This window comes from Symphalangus syndactylus, chromosome 18, assembly GCF_028878055.3.
Source record: "Symphalangus syndactylus isolate Jambi chromosome 18, NHGRI_mSymSyn1-v2.1_pri, whole genome shotgun sequence".
NCBI classification, from domain to species: domain Eukaryota; kingdom Metazoa; phylum Chordata; class Mammalia; order Primates; family Hylobatidae; genus Symphalangus; species Symphalangus syndactylus.
The window spans coordinates 85,391,531-85,414,384 of NC_072440.2; the positions used below are offsets into that span (position 1 = coordinate 85,391,531).

Below are 22,854 nucleotides of genomic sequence, written 5' to 3' on the forward strand. Positions count from 1 at the left end.
TATCAACGTTCCTTTCATGGTTCATGCATTTAGTGTTGTATCTAAAAACTCATTGTCAACCCAAAGTCACCTAGATTTTCTTCTATGTAACCTTCTAGTTTTATAGTTTTGCATTTTAGATTTATGTCTATGATCCATTTTGAGTTGATTTTTGTGAAAGGTGTAAGGTCAGTGTCTCAATTCATTGTTTTTGCATTATGTATGTCCAATAGCTTTGTTGAAAAACTATCCATTCTCTACTTAATTGCCTTCGCTCCTTGTTAAAGATCAGTTGCCTTGTTAAGGATCTGTTGTCTTTTTCTGGGCTTTCTATTCTGCCCCATTGATGAATTTGTCTATTCTTTCACCAATAGCACACTGTCTTAATTAAAGTAGCTTTATAGTAAGTCTTGAAGTTGGGTGGTGTCTACTCTTAGATAGTCTTCAGTATTTTGTTGGCTATTCTGGGTTTTTTGCCTTTCCACATAAATTTTAGAATCAGTTTGCTGATACCCACAGAATAACTTGCTGGTAACGTAATAGGGATTGTGTTGACTCTATAGATCAAATTGGGAAGAGTTGACATCTTAACAGTATTGAGGCCAGGTGTGGTGGCTCATGCCTGTAATCCCAGCACTTTGGGAGGCTGAGAAAGGAGGATCACCTGTGGTCAGGAGTTCGAGACCAGCCTGGCCAGCATGGTGAAACCTCATCTCTACTGAAAATACAAAAATTAGCCAGGCATGGTGGCAGGTGCCTGTAATCCTAGCTACTCGGGAGGCTGAGGCAGGAGAATCGCTTGAACTGGGAGGTGGAGGTTGCAGTGAGCCGAGATTGCACCACTGCACTACAACCTGGGAGAAGACTCCATCTCAAAAAAAAAAAAAAAAAAAAAAAACAGTATTGAGTCTTCCTGTCCATAAACGTAGAATATCCATTTATTTGGATAATCTCTTATATCTTTCATTGGAGTTTTATAGCTTTTCTCATATAGATCCTTTACATATTTTGTTAGATTTATACCTAAGTATTTCTCTTTTTTCATTTTTTCTCTTTTGGTGCTAATGTAAATGATACTGTGTTTTAAGTTTCAAATTCCAATTGTTCATTGCTGGTCTATAGGAAAGCAACTGACTTTTGCACATTAACCTTGTATCTTGAAGCCTTGTTATAATCACTTATTCCTGGAGTCTTTTTGTTGATTCTTTGGGATTTTCTACACAGACACTCATGTCATTTGCAAACAAACATTTTTTATTTCTCCTTTTCCAATCTGTATCTTTTATTTCCTTTTTTTTGTCTTGCTGCATTAGCTAGTACATCCAGTATGATGCTGAATGGGAATGGTGAAGAACATTGTTGATCTTAGAGGGAAAGCATCTGATTTCTCACTATTATGTATGATGTTAGCTGTAGTTTTTTTTTTTTTGAGATGGGAGCTTCCCTCTTATTGCCCAGGCTGGAGTGCAGTGGTGCAATCTCCACTCACCGCAACCTCCGCCTCCAGGGTTCAAGCAATTCTCACGCCTCAGCTTCCTGAGTAGCTGGGATTACAGGCGCCCACCACCACACCTGGCTAATTTTTTGTATTTTTCAGTACAGACAGGGTTTCACCATGCTTGTCAGGCTGGTCTCAAACTCCTGACCTCTGGTGATCCACCCATCTTGGCCTCCCAAAGTGCTGGGATTACAGGTGTGAGCCAATGGGTCTGGCCTAGCTGTAGATTTTTATAGATGTTCTTTATCAAGTTAGGGAAGTTCCCTTCTATTTCTAGCTTGCTGAGAGTTTTTGATCACGAATGGTGTTAGATTTTGTTAAATGCTTTTTCTGCTTCTACTGATAAGATCATATAATTTAGCATGTTGATGTGATGGATTACATGAATTTTTTTTATTGTTGAACCGGCCTTGCATACCTAGAATAAATCCCACATTGTTGTAGTGTATAATTCTTTTTATACATTGTTGGGTTCAACTTACTATTTTGTTGAGGATTTTTGCATCTATCTTCATGAGAGATACTGGTCTATAGTCTTTCTTATAACCTTTATCTGGTTTTGGAATTAGAGTAATGATGGCCTCACAGAATGAATTAGGAAGTATTCCCTCTCCTATTTTCTGGAAAAGATTGTAGGAAAATAGTATTATTTCTTCCTCGAGTGTTTGGAATTCACCAGTAAAGCCATCTGGACCTGGTGTTTTCTTTTTTGGAAGATTATTAATTATTGATTCAATTTATTTAATATATATATAGGCCTGTTCAGATTATTTTATTCACTTTATTTTTTTGAGATGGGGGGTCTCACTCTGTCCCCCAGGCTGGAGTGCAGTGGCATGATCACTGCTCATTGCAGCATCCACCACCCAGGCTCAAGCAATTCTCCCATCTCAGCTTCCCAAGTAGCTGGGATTACAGGCATGCACCATCATGCCCAGCTAATTTTTGTATTTTTTGTAGAGATGAGGTCTCACTCTGTTGCCCAGGCTGGTCTCAAATTCCAGGGTTTAAGCTATCCTCCCACCTTGGCCTTTCAAATTGTTGGGATTACAGGCATGAGCCACTGCATCCAGCCAGACTATCTATTCCTTTTTTAAAAATTGTTTAAAATATATCTTAAAAATTTAAAAATAGAGATGATGTCCCACTATGTTGCCCAGGCTGGTCTCAAACTCTTGGGCTCAAGAGATCCTCCCACCTCAGCCTCTCTAGGTGCTGAGATTTTAGGTATGAGCCACCAAGACTTGCCTCTATTTATTTTTGTGTGAGTTTTAGTAGTTTGTGTCTTTTAAGTAATTGGCCCATTTCGTTTAAGCTATCAGATTTGTGGGCATAGAATTTTTCATAAAATTCCTTTATTATCCTTTTAATGTTCTTAGGATTAGAAGTGATTGCCCCCTCTTTTATCTCTGATATTAGTGATTTGTGTTTCTTCTGTCTCTTTTGTCTTTTTGATTTGCCTAGCTAGAAGTTTATCAATTTTATTGCTCTTTTTGAAGAACCAGTTTTTGATTTTATTTTCTCTATTGATTTCCTATTTTCGATTTCACTGATTTCTTCTCTAATTTTTATTATTTCTTTTCTTCTGCTTCCTTTAGGCTCACACTGCCTTCTTTCTCTAGTTTCCTAAGCTGAAAGCTTAGATTATTGATGTTAGATCTTTATTCTTTCCTAATATATAACTTCAATACTATAAATTTCCCTGTAAGCACTGCTTTTACTACATCCCATAAATTTTGATGTTTTATTTTCATTTAGTTCAAAATATTTTAAAATTTCTGAGACTTCTTTGACTCACGTTATTTAAAAATGTGTTTTGTTTTGTTTTGTTTTTTTTGAGATGGAGTCTTGCTCTGTTACAGGTTCATGCCTGTAATCCCAGCACTTTGGGAGGCCGAGGCAGGTGGATCACCTGAGGTCAGGAGTTTGAGAACAGCCTGACCAACATGATGAAACCCTGTCTCCACTAAAAATATAAAAATTAGCTGGGCGTGGTAGCATGCACCTGTAGTCCCAGCTACTCAGGAGGCTGAGGCAGGAGAATCACTTGAACCCAGAAGGCGGAGGTTGCAGTGAGCCAAGATCATGCACTTCAGCCTGGGTGACGGAGCGAAACTCTATCTAAAAAAAAAAAAAAAGAGATCCAGCCCCAAACCAAAATTTTCATTCATATGGTGGGGGGTTGGGGGGATGCTCTCCTGTGCAGAACACGGAAGGTTGTGTCTAGCATGTCCCTCAGGAGGGGCTACACCATCAGCTACATTTCTAGGCCCACCACTGCAGCAGCTCTAGCTCACAGTGTCTCCTAAAGCTCACCCAACAAGCTCAGAGTAAGTTTTGTGGGCGTGGGTGACATGCCAGAACAGGCTGGCTAAGGTGACAACTCAAGCAAAGACCAGACAGGGAGGTGTGAGTAAAAACTATGGAGCAGTCTTCTTTTTACAGAAACTGAAAAAATAAATGGAACATCTTTAACAGTTTAATAAAATAAAATAAAATAAATAAAATAAAAAAGCAGATGTGGCATTTAGCAGAATGCCTGCCAGCCAGTAAGTGCTCAGTAGATGTCCACTGTGATATCCAGGATGATGCTGAGAAAAGGCATCTCCACCCACTGCGGCCGCCTTCAGAGGGAGTCTACCAGAGAACAAGTGAATGACCTCAGCACCCGCATTTTCTAATGTTTATCTCCCTGCACCCCAGACACTCCACTAATCCTGCTTCCAGGCATATAGGTGGCCTGTGGTACCGTGAATATGGACCAGAGGCCTGGCACCTCTGTGCCTGTCTCATGCTGAACTTCCTGGCTGGAATTCCCTTCCCTACCCTTCTCCAACCAGCTACAAAGACCCGGTTTAAAGGTTGCCTTCCAGACTGGGCACAGTGGCTCATGCCTGTAATCCCAGCATTTTGGGAGGCTGAGGCAGGCAGATCACTTGAGGTCAGGAGTTGGAGATAAGCCTGGCCAACATGGCAAAACCCCATCTCTACTAAAAACACAAAAATTAGCTGGGTGTGGTGGCGCATGTCTTTAGTTCCAGCTACTCAGGAGGCTGAGGCAGGAGAATCGCTTGAACCCAGGAGGCAAAGGTTCCCGTGAGCAGAGATCACGCCATTGCACTTCAGCCTGGGTGACAGAGCGAGGCTCCGTATCATAAATAAATAAAGCCTTCTTTGCAGTGGTTTCCATAGTAAGAATGTTCCTGTTGTATTTAATTTTTTACTTTTTCACATTGAAAAGTAATATAGGCCTTCAGTGTCAGCTCTGACATGTTAAGAGCTTGGAAACCATCACTCCCATCCTCACAGGAGAAAAGCTGAGCACAGCGAAAATTAACTTTTTTAAAGACCATCAGGGCTGGATGCAGTGACTCATGCCTGTAATCCCAGCTCTTTGGGAGGCCGAGGCAGGTGGATCACCGGAGGTCAGGAGTTTGAGACCAGCCTGACCAACATGGTGAAACCCCATCTCTACTAAAAATACAAAAGTTAGCCAGGCGTGGTGGTGTGTGCCTGTAGTCCCAGATACTTGGGCGGCTGAGGCAGGAGGATCGCTTGTGCCTGGGAGGCAGAGGTTGCAGTGAGCAGAGATCACACCGTTGCACTCCAGCCTGGGCAACAAAAGCGAAATTCCGTCTCAAAAAAAAAAAAAAGTAAAGATCATCAGAGGATTGAGGTCATAGGGCAAACCACTACCTTGAAATATGAAGATGTGGTGAAGACAGAATCACAGCTGAGAGCTGCCTACCTGAAGGAGAAGCCATGGGAGCCAGGAACTGGCAGGAGCACTGAGTCAGGAATGGACTAACAGCTGGAGGCTGAGCTGAGACTAGCTTGACAATTAAAAATCCCTTGGGGCCCAGTGTTGGTCGGGGGCCCACACTTTCATGGATTTTACTTCCAGGAGCCCCACGAGGTTCTCAGAGTGTATTTTTATTAACTGCTTGCCACACATTTATAATACATTTCCCCATCAGTTTTGATGGTATTCTGTTTATTACCTCATCATATAACATCAGGATGCGCATGCATGCGTGTGTGTGTGCGTGCATGTGTGTGCATGTGCGTGTGTGCATGTGTGTGGGGGGGGCTTAAACACATGGGTTTCTTTCTCTTTTTTTTTTTTTTGAGACAGAGTCTCGCTCTGTTGCCCAGGCTGGAGTGCAGTGACACAATCTTGGCTCACTGCAGGCTCTGCCTCCCTGGTTCAAGTGATTCTCATGCCTTAGCCTCCCAAGTAGCTAGCATAACAGGCACCTGCCACCATGCCCAGCTAATTCTTGTATTTTTAATAGAGATGAGGTTTCACCATGTTGTCCAGGCTGGTCTCCAACTCCTGACCTCAGGTGACCTGCCCCTCTCAGCCTCCCAAAGTGCTGGGATTACAGCTGTGAGCCACCACGCCTGGCCTATTTTTCTTATATAACAAGAAGCCTGGAACTAGGCAGTTACTGATGTCTCTTGAGCTGCTCCAGGATGCCACAGATGTTTTTCTGATATTTGGCTCCATCATCTTTAGTTTGTTCCCTTTATTCTCAAGCTTGTTGCCTCTTGGTTGCAAAAGGGCTGCAATAATTTTCTGTTCTGCAAACATTTTCTATGGTGAAAATAGACAGATAATTAACTTTTTTTAAGCATGATTGAGCAAAGTTTGGCCGTTATTGTTTAGAATTTTTTCCCTCACCTTTACCTGGTTATGTTGATATCAGGTAAATTCTTTAGTATTGTTTTTAAATTTGGGGAAATTTAAGCACCATTTAGAACAAATAAGTTTTGAACAGTTCTGGTGGCAGAATATTTTCCTTAGTGCAATTCCTAAATATAAGTTTCAAGTCAAATAGACCGTGTGAGGAAGTGCAACGGTGTATTACGCTGAGAGGCGCTCTGAGTCGACACAGTCTGAAAGCTGGAGTTCGGACAGTAACCTCCAAGTGTCAGCGGGCAGCTGGGCTTTCAAACTCTCCTCCTGTGTGGTGGCTCACACCTGTAATCCCAGCACTTTGGGAGGCTGAGGCGGCTGGATCACATGAGGTCAGGAGTTCGAGACTAGTCTGGCCAACATGGTGAAACCCCATCTAAACTAAAAATACAAAAATTAGCTGGAAATCACGTGAACCTGGGAGATGGAGGTTGCAGTGAGCCAAGATTATGCCACTGCACTCCAGCCTGGGCAACAGTGCAAGACTGCATCTCAAAAAAAAAAAAACACCTCTCCTCCCGGAGCCACACCCATACCCCACGACCACCGGAATACTCATGCTAGTAGCCAGGCCCTGGGCCCCGCATCTTCAACAGATGTGCCTGTCCTTCATTTCACTCTCTGCTCTCCACTTCACTGACTGTCCAAACACGGGACAACCGGTACTGTAGGCTGCATTTCCCGCTGGAACACATTTGAGGTGTTTTGGGGCAACCCCTCCCTGGACCATCTAGAAGCTACTCTGGCGGCGGCTCCTGGCTGTCCTCTGGTCTGATATACATCTCAGCCTCTACTCTGAAGAACATGAAGTCCAAGGTCAGTTTTACCCAGCTATGTCCAACCTTCCAGCCAAAGGGCAGGGAGTCGGTTCTTAGGTCACCCTCTGGCATCCTGCGGCAGAAGGACAGGTCTCCCCTTGCTCAGAAGCTGCCCACCAGGCTGAGGTTGGTGCCAACTCTGGCTCCACCTGAAAAGAAACGCTGGGGCTTTGTCTAGCACCATTCAGGATGGGGTTGCTGACTGTACGGAGTGTTTTCAGAGGAAAGAATCAGGGCCTTCTCTTCAGTACTGACCCTGCTGCTCCTGTGGAGACAGTGCTTGGGTAAAAATAACATGAACAGCAAACACGGAGTGCAGATTTCTGTGTATTGGGCTCTGTTCTTCGCACTTCCTATATTAACTTAAAGTTGACCAGGAGGACGCAGGCAGAGAGGATGAGCCATGTGCCTGGGATAAATGAACACTGGGGACAAGATTTGAACCCACACACTCTAGCTTCAGAGTTCCTAAACATTGCCCCGCAGACCCGAACAGAACATGGACCTGTTTTTTCTTTTTTTTCTTTGAGATAGAGTCTCGCTCTCTCGCCCAGACTGGAGTGCAATGGTGCGATCTCGGCTCACTGCAACCTCCACCTCCCGGGTTCAGGCGATTCTCCTGCCTCAGCCTCCCAAGTACTAGCTGGGATTACAGGCATGTGTTACCACGCCCGGCTGATTTTTGTATTTTTAGTAGAGACGGGATTTCACCATGTTGGCCAAGCTGGTCTCGAACTCCCAACCTCAGATAATTCTCCTGCCTCGGCCTTCCAAAGTGCTGGGATTACAGGCATGAGCCACCAAGCCTAGCCATGGGAACTGTTTTCACCATGACAAGAGAAGGGTTCTCACCAGCTTGCCAGTGAGATGTGAGAGTTGATGCTGGATTCCCCAGCAAGTGTTCCCCATGGTTTACAGTGTCCACAACGTGCTTAAATCCACATAAGTCCTAATCCCTGCCCAGAGGGCAGATTCTGAATGAGGAAGGAATTGCCCCTGGGGCCAGAATCCTACAAGGACCTTAGGTGTGCCTGTCATCCCTTTAGCTTGGAGGATGGAGTCCTGGGGAATAAAATGGACACCCAACTTGGTGATGATCACTTGGAGAGGCTCAGGTGGGTATGTAGGTCAGACCTTAGACCCAGAACAGCTTGTAGACTGTCCATGAGGGACGGTGGTCAAGAGAAGCCACAAGGACATGTGATATGGGACACTGACTTTCAAAGGCCATTTGACCTAGTCAAAGGCTGAACGGAAGGAAAGGAGAGAAGAAAGGAAAGTAATATTTGCTGAGCATTCCTGAAGGTCTGGAGCCTGGCTGCTGGAAACATTTCATTTTCATTTCATGATATGAGTTTAATCATTCTCTTCAGTCTTTGTTGTTCTCATAAAGTCCTGGGTTTAAGAACAACCCCAGGTATTATTTCAGGCAGATAGATGCCTGGGAGAACTCGGCTTGCTAGTACATCAAACTTTGCTCACAGTAAGTAAAATTCAGGTTAGCGGCCTTTAAATGTTGTCTTTTTAAAATTACATTTTATTGATTTCTTTTTATTATAGGAGGACACATTTGCTGTGGAAAAAAGAATTAAAAAAAAAAAAATCGACAATTTCACCATCCAGAAAGAATCACAGTATTTTGGGATATATCTCTCCAAAATTTTTAGCATAATTTTTTTCACAAAAAATGAAATATTAAAAATGGCTTTCAGCCAAGCGCAGTGGTTCACGCCTATAATCCTAGCACTTTGGGAGGCCAAGGTGGGTGGATCACCTGAGGTCAGAAGTTCGAAACCAGCCTGGGCAACATGGTGAAACCCCGTCCCTCTACTAAAAATACAAAAATTAGGGCGGCGGGCACCACGGTTGGTGGCGAGGTGGCCACCGCGGTAGAGGAGCTGATCTCAGGAGTGCGGCAGGTGGCAGACTTCGAGGAGCAGTTCCGCTCCTACTCAAGAGAGCAAGAAGCAATGGAAGGCCCACATGCAATTCATCCTGCGCCACCTGCCCGACTACCGCAACCCACCCAACAGCGGTGGCCGCCCGGACCAGCTGCTGTCCCTTCTTCATGGTCTGGGCCACCCACCTCTTCGTGGGCTGCAGTTACAATAAAGACCTTTTAGACAAGGTGATGGGAATGGCTGAAGGGATGGAAGTGGAAGACTTGCCACAATTTACTACCAGAAGTGAATTAATGAAAAAGCATCAAAGGTGAGCCAGAAGATTTATCACATTTTCATCATCAGCTACAGGATTAGAAAGGAGGCTGGGATGAATGTGACACAGACCACAGCAGCTCTCTACTCTGGTATTACCAACATAAAGAGGCAGGTGGAATGAGAACTCTGTCTAGATTGGCTTTTTAATATTCTCATTTTTCCAGCGGTTATCACTGCAAAAGTATGTATGGATAGTTATGTATTTATAAATCATGCACTCTAAGATGAGTTCATTAACATAGTAAAAGCCCTATTTTTTTTTTTTTCTTATCAACAAGGTCTCACTCTGTCGCCCAGGTGGGAGTACAAAGGTGCTGTATTGGCTCATTGCAGCCTCGAACTCCTGGGCTCATATTTTCAGTTTTTAAGTATCAGAATTTTTGCTTAAAATGCCTTTTTGGGCTGGGTGCAGTGGCTCATGTCTGTAATCCCAGCACTTTGGGAGACTGAGATGGGCGGATCACATGAGGTCAGGAGTTCGAAACCAGACTGGCCAACATAGTGAAACCCTATTTCTACTAAAAATACAAAAAAATCAGCTGGGCGTGGTGGCACACACAATTAGAGACAGAATAAAAATAAAGAAAGAAAGATTTTTCAGGACTTTTTTTATATACAGGGTCTCTCTCTGTCCCCCAGGCTTAATATATTTTGTATGTTAGAGAGAGGCTGTATCTTTGGAGTGTGGTAATGAAGGTGTTCATCTTTGCTACACTAAGGTGTAAAAGGGATGTGTCTGGCTGCAGAAAGTTGTGTTCTTTGTTTTCAGAATTTTGTCTGTCTGCAAAAATACTTGTGTATAACAGACATTTCTTAATTATCTAGCCCTTAATTTTCCTTGTGAAATAGAAGTTCATTACTTTGGTTAAAAGTTATAATTATTATGCACGGTTGGGACTATTCTAGGAGCAGTAGCAAAAGAGAAATACAACTGTGAATGTGCTTTTGTTTTTAAAGGAAAAAGAGGCCTGGTGCGGTGGCTCACGCCTGTAATCCCAGCACTTCAGGAGGCCGAGGAGGGTGGATCATGAGGTCAGGAGTTTGAGATGAGCCTGACCAACATGGTGAAACCCTGTCTCTACTAAAAATACAAAAATTAGCTGGGCATGGTGGTACATGCCTGTAATCCCAGCAATTCAGGAGGCTGAGGCAGGAGAATGGCTTGAACCCTGGAGGTGGAGGTTGCAGTGAGCCGAGATCACCCCACTGCACTCCAGCCTGGGTGACAGGGCGAGACTCCATCTCAAATAAATAAATAAATAAAATTTTTAAAAAAGGAAAAAGAGTAGTTTTTCCTAAAGCAGCAATTCCCAAACTTTTTGGTCTCAGGACTCTTTACACACATAAAAAAATTATAGAGGACACCAAAGATATTTTGCTTATGAGTTATATCTATTAATAATCCCCACAGAGGCTGGGCACCATGGCTCATGCCTGTAATCCCAGCACTTTGGGAGGCCGAGGCAGGAATACCACTTGAGCCAAGGAGTTCAAGACCAGCCTGGGCAACACAGTGAGATCCTGTCTCTATAATAATCATAATCACCAGCATCATCCCCACACAGAAAATTAAAATAGAATTAAAAAAAAATCCATCTGAAGCGATGGAATCATTGCATGTTAACATATTTTTATGAAAAATAACTATATTTTCCAAAAAATGAGAAGAGCAGCATTATTGTCTATTTGCAAATCTCTTTAATATCTAGCTGAACAGAAGACAGCTGGGTTCCCATAGCTGCTTCTGTCCTCAATCTCTTGCCATTTCACATGTCATGTAGCCTCATTCTATGCTCATGAGAAAATGGGAAGGGAGAAATCATGTCTTAGTGTGACTATGAAAATAGTTTTGGCTTCAAAACTGAAAACCCCCCTGAAACGGTCTTGCAGACTTCTTGGGGGTCCCCAGACCACACTCAGAGAACTTGTGTCTTGAAGTGTCAGTTTGTTCCAGAATATAAAAGACCATAACAAAGGACAAAATTCAGAAAGTGAGTTTTATTTGCCTTAATATACAACAGCTGAGTCTGAAAAGAAGTTATATGAATATATAAGATATGTTAGCATATGAAATGTTTAGAATTTGACAAAATTCATTTGTTTTCTTGGTTTTGCTTACTTGATGTATTAATTAATGCCTTCACATACAATAAAAAAAAAGGTAATTATTTTATTTTTCTTTTGGAGACAGAGTCTCACTCTGTTGCCCAGGCTGGAGTGCAGTGGTGCGATCGCAGCTCACTGCAACCTCTGCCTCCCTGTTTAAAGTGATTCCGCTGCCTCAGCCTCCTGAGTAGCTGGGATTACAGGTGTGCACCAACAGTCCAGCTAATTTTTTTGTATTTTCAGTAGAGATGGGGTTTCGCCATGTTGCCCAGGCTGGTCTGGAACTCCTGAGCTCAGACAATCCACCCACCTTGACCTTCCAAAGTGCTAGGATTACAGGCATGAGCCACCATGCCTGGCCTAAAAAAGGTAATTCTTTATCTCTGTGAAATCTGCCTACATATAAGGGATTCTGTCAGTATAATTTCCCCCACTCTATTTTGACCTTATGTCCTTGATTATGTAAACATAAGAAAAAAAGAACAAAGTTTTCTCACAAAAGCACTAAAATTCTTTACATTTTTTTTTTACAATTGTGTTGCCTTCTGTATTTATTTTTAAATATTTTGTTGTGCATTTTGATTAAAGAGGTAACTAAGTATCATTTCCCGGTCACTCATGATTCTATCTTAATCATGTACCCAAATCTCCTCTGACAACTCTTGATATTTTGCCTTCAGAAATTAGACACAAAATTTAAAAAAAAAAAAAAAAAAAAAAAGAGGAAGAAGGATTTTTCAGGTTTTTTTTTTTTTTTTTTTTTTTGAGACAGGGTCTCTCTGTCCCCCAGGCTGGAATGCAGTGGTGGTGTGATCTTGGCTCACTGCAGCCTCAACCTCCTGGGCTCAAGCGATCCTCTCGTCTCAGCCTCCTAAGTAGCTGGGATTACAGGCATGAGTCACCGCACCTGGCTAATTTTTGCATTTATTTTGTAGACATGGGGCCTCGCTATGTTGTCCAGGTTGGTCTCAAACTCCCGGGCTCGAGCAATCTGCCTGCCTCAGTCTCCCAAAGTGCTGGGATTACAGGCATGAAATGAGGCACTGTGTTCACCTTTTTTTTTTTTTTTGAGACAGAGTCTCACTCTGTCACCCAGGCTGAAGTACAGTGGTGTCATCTTGGCTTACTGCAACCTCTGCCTCCCGGGTTCAAACAATTCTCCTGCCTCAGCCTCCCAAGCAGCTGGGATTACAGGCATCTGCCACTACACCCAGCTAATTTTTGCATTTTTAGTAGAGACGGGGTTTCACCATGTTGGCCAGGCTGGTCTTGAACTCCTGACCTCAAGTGATCCACAGCCTCAGCCTCCCAAAGCGCTGGGAATACAGGCATGAGCCACTGCACCTGGCCCCACCTTTTTTTTTTTTTTTTTTTTTTTTGAGACATGTTCTTGCTCTGTTGTCCAGGCTGGAGCACAGTAGTACAACCACAGCTCACCATAGCCTCAATCTCCCAGGCTCAGGTGATCCTCCCCACTCAGCCTCCCAAAGTGCTAGGATTACAGGCATGAGCCACCACACCTAGCCTAAAGATATTTTTTTTTTTTTTTTTTTTTTTTTTTTTTTGAGACAGGGTCTCGCTTTCGCCCAGGCTGGAGTGCAGTGGCATGATCTCGGCTCATTGCGAGCTCCACCTCCCAGGTTCACACCATTCCCCTGCCTCAGCCTCCCGAGTAGCTGGGACTACAGGCGCCCGCCACCACACCCGGCTAATTTTTTGTATTTTTAGTAGAGATGAGGTTTCACCGTGTTAGCCAGGATGGTCTCGATCTCCTGACTTTGTGATCTGCCCGCCTTGGCCTCCCAAAGTGCTAGGATTATAAGCATGAGCCACCACTCCCGGCCGCCTAAAGATATCTTTTATACCTAAAACTATCTTTGAGATTTCCCAGAGGGCACCCTGGAAAGTCACAAAATTTGTCGGGTTTTCTGCCTATAAAAAGAGAGGTGCTAAAAATAAGTTTGATGTGTTACTATTCTGAGTTGCATGGGAAATGTATAAATATTTCAGAAACTGGTATTCTTTATGGGGAAGTTTCTGGAAATATTTCAATGGCCTCATTATCTATAATATGCTCTTATCAGCCGGGTACAGTGGCTCGCACTTGTCATCCCAGCTACTCAGGAGACTGAGGTTGAGGATGGCTTGAGCCCAGGAGCTTGAGGTTACAGTGATTCATGATAATGCCACTGCACTCCAGCCTGGGTGACAGAAGCAGGCCCTGTAGCTAAAATAAATAAATAAACAGAAAAATAAATGCTTTTATCCTCAGGGAAGAAACACTGATAAAAACTCTTGTGAAACAGTCACGTACTATATTTCAATAGAGAACTCTACTCTCCTCCATCCTGACTTTATTGGTAAAGTAATAAGTTCTCCATAGCCATTAAGAATCTGCCATTTACCAATAGGTTTTCTTTTGTTTTGATGATTATCTGAAGGGTCAGCTATAAGTTATAGGCCAGAGTCCATGTCTCTAACAAAGGACAGACTCAAAGTCTGTGGAAAAGAACTGTACCAGGTGTTTTAACCTACTGCTATTTCATTTATTTTTATTTTTATTTTTTTTGAGACAGAGTCTCACTCTGTTGCCCAGGCTGGAGTGCAGTGGCGTGATCTCGACTCACTGCAAGCGATGCCTCCCGGGTTAACGCCATTCTCCTACCTCAGCCTCCCAAGTAGCTGGGACTACAAGCACTCACCACCAAACCTGGCTGATTTTTGTATTTTTTAGTAGAGACAGGGTTTCACCATGTTGACCAGGCTGGTCTCAAACTCCTGACCTCAAGTGATCCACCCACTTTGGTCCCCCAAAGTGCTCGGATTGCAGGCATGAGCCACAACACCCGGCTCCCATTGCTATTTCAAAGAATAGACTCTTGAGCACAGACTAAGCTGAGACCCCTTAGACAACTTTGAGACTTTACTTAAGGCAATGCTCACAAAACTCTCCCAGGAAAACTAGCTACTACCTGCCTTATGCCTTATGTAGGGTCTCACCTTATTGGTGGTATGGAAGGTCACCTAAGGTCTGACCAGGAGGCTTAACAAACTTTGGAACCTTAAGTAGAAAGGGATTCATTCAAAGTTATATGTACTATTGATGAAATGTAGTAGAACATTTTGGGGAGGCTTTCTAATTTCAGTGAAACAAGGAATATAGATTTTTTAAAAGGTCATCCAGGCATGGTGGCTCATGCCTATAATCCTAGCACTTTGGGTAGCCAAGGCAGGAGGACTGTTTGAACCTAGGAGTTTGAGACCAGCTTAGGCAACATAGTGAGACCCTGTCTCAACAAAATATACAAAAATTAGCCAGGTGTGGAGGTGAGTGCCTATAGTCCCAGCTACTTGGGAGGCTGAGGTGGGAACATTGCTTGAGCCTGGGAGGTTGAGACTGCAGTGAGCCGTGATCACGCCACTTCACTCCAGCCTGGCAGACAGAGCAAGACCTAATAAATCAAATTAATTAATTCAGTCTTTGATTCCCAATGAAAACTTAAAAGACAGAAGTTAATTTTCTGGCCTTAGATGCTAATACTATATGGCTCTAGATTTGCAAAGCAAACTGAAAGAGGCTTATGTGATTAACACTCTTGTTGCACCCATGTAAATAATTAGCACATATCTAGTGAGACTGGTGTTTTGTGTATTGCCATCAAGAAAAATCTTGGAGATTATTATGATCAAAAAGAGGCAAGGGAAATCAGGAAAATTGTAGAAAATTTTTTACTGGACAAAAAGATTACTGGGTATCTATTGTTAGATTAAGTTAACCCTAAAGCTCCCTCCTTACATATTTTAAGTTTGGCCTAAGGGTTTCTCCATAGATACTAAACTCCAGCCAAACTGGATGTGTAAAGAGACTATAACCTACTCGTGTGCCAATCACAGAGTTTCAGCCAGTCACAGGTGGCCAACTATTCAAACCATGCTCAAATAAGGCAAACGTCGAGCTGTAACCAATAGGCTGTTTCTGTGCCTTTCATTTTCCGTACATCACTTTCCGTTTTTGGTCCATAAATATGGCAGCCCTGGGGTCTCTCTGAACCTATTCTTGTGTGGGGAGGCTCATGATTAGTGAACCATTCTTTGCTCAGTTAAATGCTGTTCAATTTGTCTTCAGTTTTTAACACTTATTTTTTTTTTTTTGGACAGAGTCTTGCTCTGTTGCCCAGCTGGAGTCCAGTGGCAAGATCTCGGCTCACTGCAACCTCTGCCTCCTGGTTTCAAGTGATTCTTTTCCCTCAGCCTCCCAAGTAGCTGGGATTACAGGTACACACCACCACACCCAGCTAATTTTTTTGTATTTTCAGTAGAGTCAGGGTTTCACCATGTTGGCCAGGATGTCTCAATCTCCTGACCTCATGATCCGCCCGCCTTGGTCTCCCAAAGTGCTGGATTACAGGCGTGAGCCACCGTGCCCAGCCTCTTTAACACTCTTATGGGTTAAATTGTCACTCCCCAAAGTGACATATATTGAAGTCCTAACCCTCAGTACTGTGAATGTGACCTTATTTGGAAATAGGGTCTTCACAGATTTAATCAAGATGAGGTCATTAGAATGAGCCTTTATCCAATATGACCGATGTCCTAGTAAGTGGGAAATCTGGACGTGGGGAGAATGCCATGTGTCTATGGAGGCAGAGATTGCAGTGATGCATCTACAAGCCAGTGAAAGCCAAGGATTGCCAGAAACCAGCAGAAGCCAAAAGAGGCAAGGAAGGAGGCTTCCCTGGAGCCTAGAGCGAGCCAGGCCCTGCCAACACCTTGATTTTGCACCTCTAGCCTCCAAAATTTTGAGACAAATTTCTGTTGTTTAAACACCCAGTCCAGGTGAGGTGGCTCATGCCTATAATCCCAGCACTTTAGGAGGCTGAGGTTGGAGGATGTCTTGAGCCCAGGAGTTTGAGACCAGCCTAGGCAACATAGTGAGACCCTGTCTCTACAAAAAAATACTAAACAACCAACCCATTCTGTGTTGTGATTCTCAGACCTAGAAAATGAATACATATCTTTTCTGTGGAAAGCAAGGCTTAGACTTTACTGGGTTATCTGATTCTATATGGTCTGCACCTTTCATTGTCTGTGATTGCAAATTATTCCAGCTTATAAACATGTAAATACATTTTCCATTAAAGATGCAATTCATTTCATTCAGTGAAAGAGGCCATCTCTTAGTAATTTATTTCCACATTCCTGGTCATCTACATATTTGTTTTTTGGATTCTCCTTGGAAACAGTTTTTATATCTTACTGGTTCTCTCAGTAATTAACGAGTTAAATAAAGTCTTTCAGATGTGTTCATTCTGTATAAGTCATGATTTTATCTTTCTAAAAAAAAATTAGCAATAGGTATAGAGAGTCTAAGGATATTATTATATTTTTTGAGAAGGAGTCTCGCTCTGTCACCAGTCTGGAGTGCAGTGGCGCGATCTCGGCTCACTGCAACCTCCGCCTCCCAGGTTCAAGCGATTCTCCTGCCTCAGACTCCCCCAGTAGCTGGGTCTACAGGCACGAGTCACCCACCACACCCGGCTAATTTTTGTATCTTTAGTAGAGACGGAGTTTCACTATGTTGGCCATGCTGTTCTCGAACTCCTGACCTCGTGGTCCACCTGCCTTGGCCTCCCAAAGTTCTGGGATTACAGGCATGAGCCACCACGCCCAGCCAAGGGATATTATTTTGAAATGTCTGCTCCAATTTCTCGGTTGTTTCCCATGTCAGTCAACCAGGGCATTCTTTAGTCACTGCTCCATAAAAGAGATGAATATGGCTGGTCACGGTCTAGCTGCGCCCCTGGGGAGAGCAGAAAGAACTCAGGCATAATCAATAGATTTGGCAGAATGTGAGTCTGAGCAAGTCCTCATGCTTGGCACCAGATAAAGGCTTCTAGGTGTGGGTGGAGGAGAGCGAAAGCAGGAGTGAGGAGCATGCAGCACAGCTCATGTGGATTCTAAAGCTCATGTGGATTCTAAAGTGAGGGTGCCCTGTGCCTTTCCCCAGCCCAAGCCCAACTGTCGGGGTGGGACAATAGACTGTCTCATCACAATGAGCCAATTTACAGCAGAGGGTGCTTGCTGCTGCACTGTGTAAGACCCCAAAATTTAGATATACCCCACAGAAGAATCACAACTCCCTGAGATTAATTTGCCATAACTACTCCCACTCCAGCTGAATGAGCACTTGGAATAAAAATCACATATCGATAGAAAAACCAAGTTTGTACACCGCATGTTCTCATAGGTGGGAATTGAACAATGAGAACTCATGGACACAGGAAGGGGAACATCACACTCCGGGGGCTATTGTGGGATTGGGGGAGGGGGGAGGGACAGCATTAGGAGATATACCTAATGCTAAATGACGAGTTAATGGGTGCAGGAAATCAACATGGCACATGGATACATATGTAACAAACCTGCACATTGTGCACATGTACCCTAAAACCTAAAGTATACTAAAAAAAAAAAAACAAAAAAAAACCAAGTTTGTAGATTTAGATTCTGCTCCCTTACAGTAATATCTCACTTGTATTCAGGTGTTATAATTTATTTTTCTCATTTCTTAATCTAGTACACATCTGTCAGTCTTTCTGGCTTCTCAGCATCCCAATTCCCTTCTGGTGGAAGCCTCCCACTGTAGGAGCTGAAAGCCCCAGGTCAGTTTTCCTGACTCTTTTGTCACTAGCTTACAGGCATGGGATCTAGTCCCTGCCCATCACATGCACCCACGCCAGGCTTGGAACTAGGAGCTGGGGGTGCAAAAGCAGAGGCCCTGGAGGAACTCAGTCTGGCAGAGGCAGAGGCTTCAGCAAGATGGTGCATCCCTGAGCAGCTGGTGGCAGTGGGGCTGGTGGTGATGAGCAGTGTTTGGTGCCTGTAGGGTTGGAGGTGCACACTGTAGAACTGAGTCCACTGCCCCAGTCCTGCCCAGCCTTTCAGGCACCCGCCATTCCTGGCTACACCACCTAAAGCCATATCCTGTCCGTTTAATAAATCCCTTTCCTGTCTACCTCAGTCAGCAATGATTTCTGTTGCTTGCAATTAAGAACTCAGATTATTTCCGGGCTTCCAAGTTGTTTGCATTTTTTTTGCTATTATAAACAATCTGGAACAAACATTTTTGAATATCCATCTTGGTATCCTTGTCTAATTATTTCCTTAAGGGAAACCTGATGACAGAATTGTTGGGTACTCCTATTTTTAAGGGTTTTGGTATAGAAAATGTTAGATTACATTTCCACTTACAGTCTGTAAATACGCCTGTTCTCCCTGTACCTTCGTATTATTCCAGAGTGCATCTTAATAGGGCTTATGTGCTTGTGTGCCCAGTTCCCTTATTAGGCCGAGACATTTTAACCAAATTATCTGCTTCCCTGACTATTCCTGGACTACAGCCACATCTCATTGCTGCCCTTCTCCCCAACCCAAAGCCTCCTTCGAGTCTTCCTCTCGTATCCCCCCCACCTTAACCCACAAATATGGGACATCTCTACTCCTTCCCTGGCAACCGATCACATGCCCATTACTATCCCATTAAAACCTAATCACCCTTACCCTGCTCGACCCCAATATCCCATCCCACAGCACGCTTTAAAAGGATTAAAGTCTGTTATCACTCTGCCTGCTACAGCATGGCCTTTTAAAGCCTATAAACTCTCCTTACTATTCCCCCATTTTACCTGTCCTAAAACCAGACAAGACTTACAAGTTAGTTTAGAATCTGCGCCTTATCAACCAAATTGTTTTGCCTATCCACCCTGTGGTGCCAAACCCATATACTCTCCTATCCTCAATACCTCCCTCTACTACCCATTATTCTGTTCTAGATCTCAAACATGCTTTACTATTCCTTTGCACCCTTCATTCCAGGCTCTCTTTGCTTTCACTTAGACTGACCCTGACACCCATCAGGCTCAGCAAATTACCTGGGCTGTACTGCTGCATGGTTTCACAGACAGCCCCCATTACTTCAGTCAAGCCCAAATTTCATCCTCATCTGTTACCTATCTCGGCATAATTCTCAGAAAAACACACGTGCTCTCCCTGCTAATCATATCCGATTAATCTCCCAAACCTCAATCCCTTACAAAACAACAACTCCTTTCCTTCCTAGGCATGGTTAGTGCGGTCAGAATTCTTACACAAGAGCCAGGACTGCACCCTGTAGCCTTTCTGTCCAAACAACTTGACCTTACTGTTTTAGACTAACCCTCATGTCTGCGTGCAGCGGCTGCCGCTGCTTTAATACTTTTAGAGGCCCTAAAAATCAAATTATGCTCAACTCACTCTCTACATTTCTCATAACTTCCAAAATCTATTCTCTACATTTCTCATAACTTCCAAAACCTATTTTCTTCCTCATACCTGACGCATATACTTCCTGCTCCCCGGCTCCTTCAGCTGTACTCACTCTTTGTTAAGTCCCACAATTACCACTGTTCCTGGCCTGGACCTTAATCTGGCCTCCCACATTATTCCTGATACCACACCTGACCGCCATGACTGTATCTCTCTGATCCACTTGACATTCACCCCATTTCCCCACATTTCCTTCTTCCCTGTTTCTCACCCTGATCACCCTTGGTTTATTGATGGCAGTTCCACCAGGCCTAATCACCACACACTAGCAAAGGCAGGCTATGCTATAGTACAAGCCACTAGCCCATCTCTTAGAACCTCTCATTTCCTTTCCATCATGGAAATCTATCCTCAAGGAAATAACTTCTCAGTGTTCCATCTGCTATTCTACTACTCCTCAGGAATTATTCAGGCCCTCTCCCTTCCCTACACATCAAGCTTGAAGATTTGCCCCCACCCAGGACTGGCAAATTAGCTTTACTCAACATGCCCCAAGTCAGATAACTAAAATACCTCTTAGTCTAAGTAGACACTTTCACTAGATAACTAGAGGCCTTTCCTACAAGGTCTGAGAAGGCCACCGCAGTCATTTCTTCCCTTCTGTCAGACATAATTCCTCAGTTTAGCCTTCCCACCTCTATACAATCTGATAACAGACCAGCCTTTATTAGTCAAATCAGCCAAGCAGTTTTTCAGGCTCTTAGTATTCAGTGAAACCTTTATATCCCTTACAGTCCTCCGTCTTCAGGAAAAGTAGAACAGACTAAAGGCCTTTTAAAAACACACCAAGCTCAGCCACCAACTTAAAAAGGACTGGACAACACTTTTACCACTTTCACTTTTCAGAATTCAGGCCTGTCCTCGGAATGCTACAAGGTGCAGCCCATTTGAGCTCCTCTTTATTAGGCCCCAGTCTCATTCCAGACACCGGACCAACTTAGAATGTGCCCCCCAAAAACTTGTCATCCCTACTATTCTCTGTCTAGTCATACTCCTATTCTCCGTTCTCAACTACTCATACATGCCCTGCTCTTGTTTACACTGCCGGTTTACACTGTTTCTCCAAGCCATCACAGCTGATATCTCCTCATGCTATCCCCAAACTGCCATTAACTCTTGAAGTAAATAATCTTTGCTGGCAGGACTATGCTGAATCTCCTTAGGCACTCTCTAATCAGATGTCCTAGGTCCTCCCAATTCTTAGACCTTTTATACCTGTTTTTCTCCCTTATTCCATTTAGTTTTTCAATTCATATAAAACCGTATCCAGGCCATCACCAATAATTCTACACAACAAATGTTTCTTCTAACAACCCCACAATATCACCCCTTACCACAAAATCTTCTTTCAGCTTAATCTCTCCCACTCTAGGTTCCCATGCCGTCCCTAATCCCGCTTGAAGCAGCCCTGAGAAGCATCGCTCATTCTCTCTCCATACCACCCCCCAAAAATTTTCGCTGCCCCAACACTTCAACATTATTTTGTTTTATTTTTCTTAATATAAGAAGGCAGGAATGTCAGGCCTCTGAGCCCAAGCCGAGCCATTGCATCCCCTGTGACTTGCACATATACATCCAGATGGCCTGAAGTAACTGAAGATCCACAAAAGAAGTAAAAATAGCCTTAACTGATGACATTCCACCACTGTGATTTGTTTCTGCCCCACCCTAACTGATCAATGTACTTTGTAATCTACCCCACCCTTAAGAAGGTACTTTGTAATCTCCCCCACCCTTAAGACGGTTCTTTGTAATTTTTCCCACCCCTGAGAATGTACTTTGCAAGATCCACCCCCTGTCCCCAAAACATTGCTCCAACTCCACCGCCTATCCCAAAACCTACAAGAACTAACGATAATCCACCACCCTTTGCTGACTCTCTTTTCGGACTCAGCCTGCCTGCACCCACGCGATTAAAAGCTTTATTGCTCACACAAAGCCTGTTTGGTGGTCTCTTCACACGGACGCGCGTGAAACTCTCCTCCTGGGGCTTCTCAGACAGGACCCATTTTGTTTTCACTTGTAACACCGCTGTTTTCTTCTAAACCCCGGATTCAAATCTGTCTTTAGATAACCATTGTAATTCTAGTCTTCACTTCTGAAACACGCACACACGTAAAGAAACAAACAAACCCCGCCCCGCCGCAATTCTCTACTCAGTCCAGCTGCTCCCTCACTGCCATTGGGCCTGGCAGGCCCCCCGCCTCCCGCCCTGCCTGTGCGCTTCCTTCTCCTTCCAATCAGGAAAGTAGAAAAGTGGGCCTCACCTCCTCCGACCTGCTAAAGCTGGGTGGGATTCTGTTTCTGTTGTTTTCCTTTTTCTTTTTTGAGATGGAGTCTCGCTCTGTCGCCCAGGCTAGAGTGCAGTCGTGTCCGGAATTGGTAGGTTCTTGGTCTCACTTCAAGAATGAAACCGCAGACCCTCACGGTGAGTGTTACAGTTCTTAAAAGCAGCGTGTCTGCAGTTTGTTCTTTCTCATGTTCGGATGTGTTCGGAGTTTCTTCCTTCTGGTGGGTTCGTGGTCTCGGCGGCTCAGGAGTGAAGCTGCAAACCTTCACGGTGACTGTTAGAGCTATTAAGGCAGTGCTTCTGGAGTTGTTCGTTCCTCCTGGTGGGTTCGTGGTTTCAATGGCTTCAGCAGTGAAGCTGCAGACCTTCGCGGTGAGCCTTACAGCTCATAAGGGCAGTGTGAACGCAAAGAACGAGCAGCAGCAAGAGTCATTGCAAAGAGCAAAAGAACAAAGCTACCACACTGTGGAAGAAACACCCCCAACATGTTACCACGGGTGCCTCGGGCAGCCTGCTTTTATTCCCTTATCTGGCCCCACCCACATCCTGCTGATTGGTCCATTTTACAGAGAGCCGATTGGTCTGTTTTACAGAGAGCTGATTGGTCCGTTTTGACAGGGTGCTGATTGGTGTGTTTACAATCCCTGAGTTAGACACAAAAGTTCTCCACGTCCCCACTAGATTAGCTAGATACAGAGTGTCAACACAAAGGTTCTCCAATTCCCCACCAGAGTAGCTAGATACAGAGTGTCGATTGGTGCATTCGCAAACCCTGAACTAGACACAGGGTGCTGATTGGTGCATTTACAAACCTTGAGCTAGATAGAGTGCCGATTGGTGTATTTACAATCCCTTAGCTAGACATAAAAGGTTCTCCAAGT

General features: G+C 43.9%; 1 protein-coding gene and 1 pseudogene across 1 annotated transcript in view; one reads left to right on the forward strand and one right to left on the reverse strand.

Annotated features, from left to right (window-relative positions):
• The window catches only part of DPYSL5 (dihydropyrimidinase like 5), a 138,373-nt gene extending 115,933 nt beyond the window's left edge, over nt 1-22,440 (reverse strand). Inside the window, exon 1 of the mRNA XM_055254000.2 lies at nt 21,951-22,440. The gene's annotated coding sequence lies outside the window, so the exon portion shown is untranslated. The remainder of the gene's footprint in view (nt 1-21,950) is intronic.
• On the forward strand, nt 7,973-9,331 carry LOC129467549 (CDKN2AIP N-terminal-like protein; annotated as a pseudogene).
• Nucleotides 22,441-22,854: the final 414 nt, after the last annotated feature.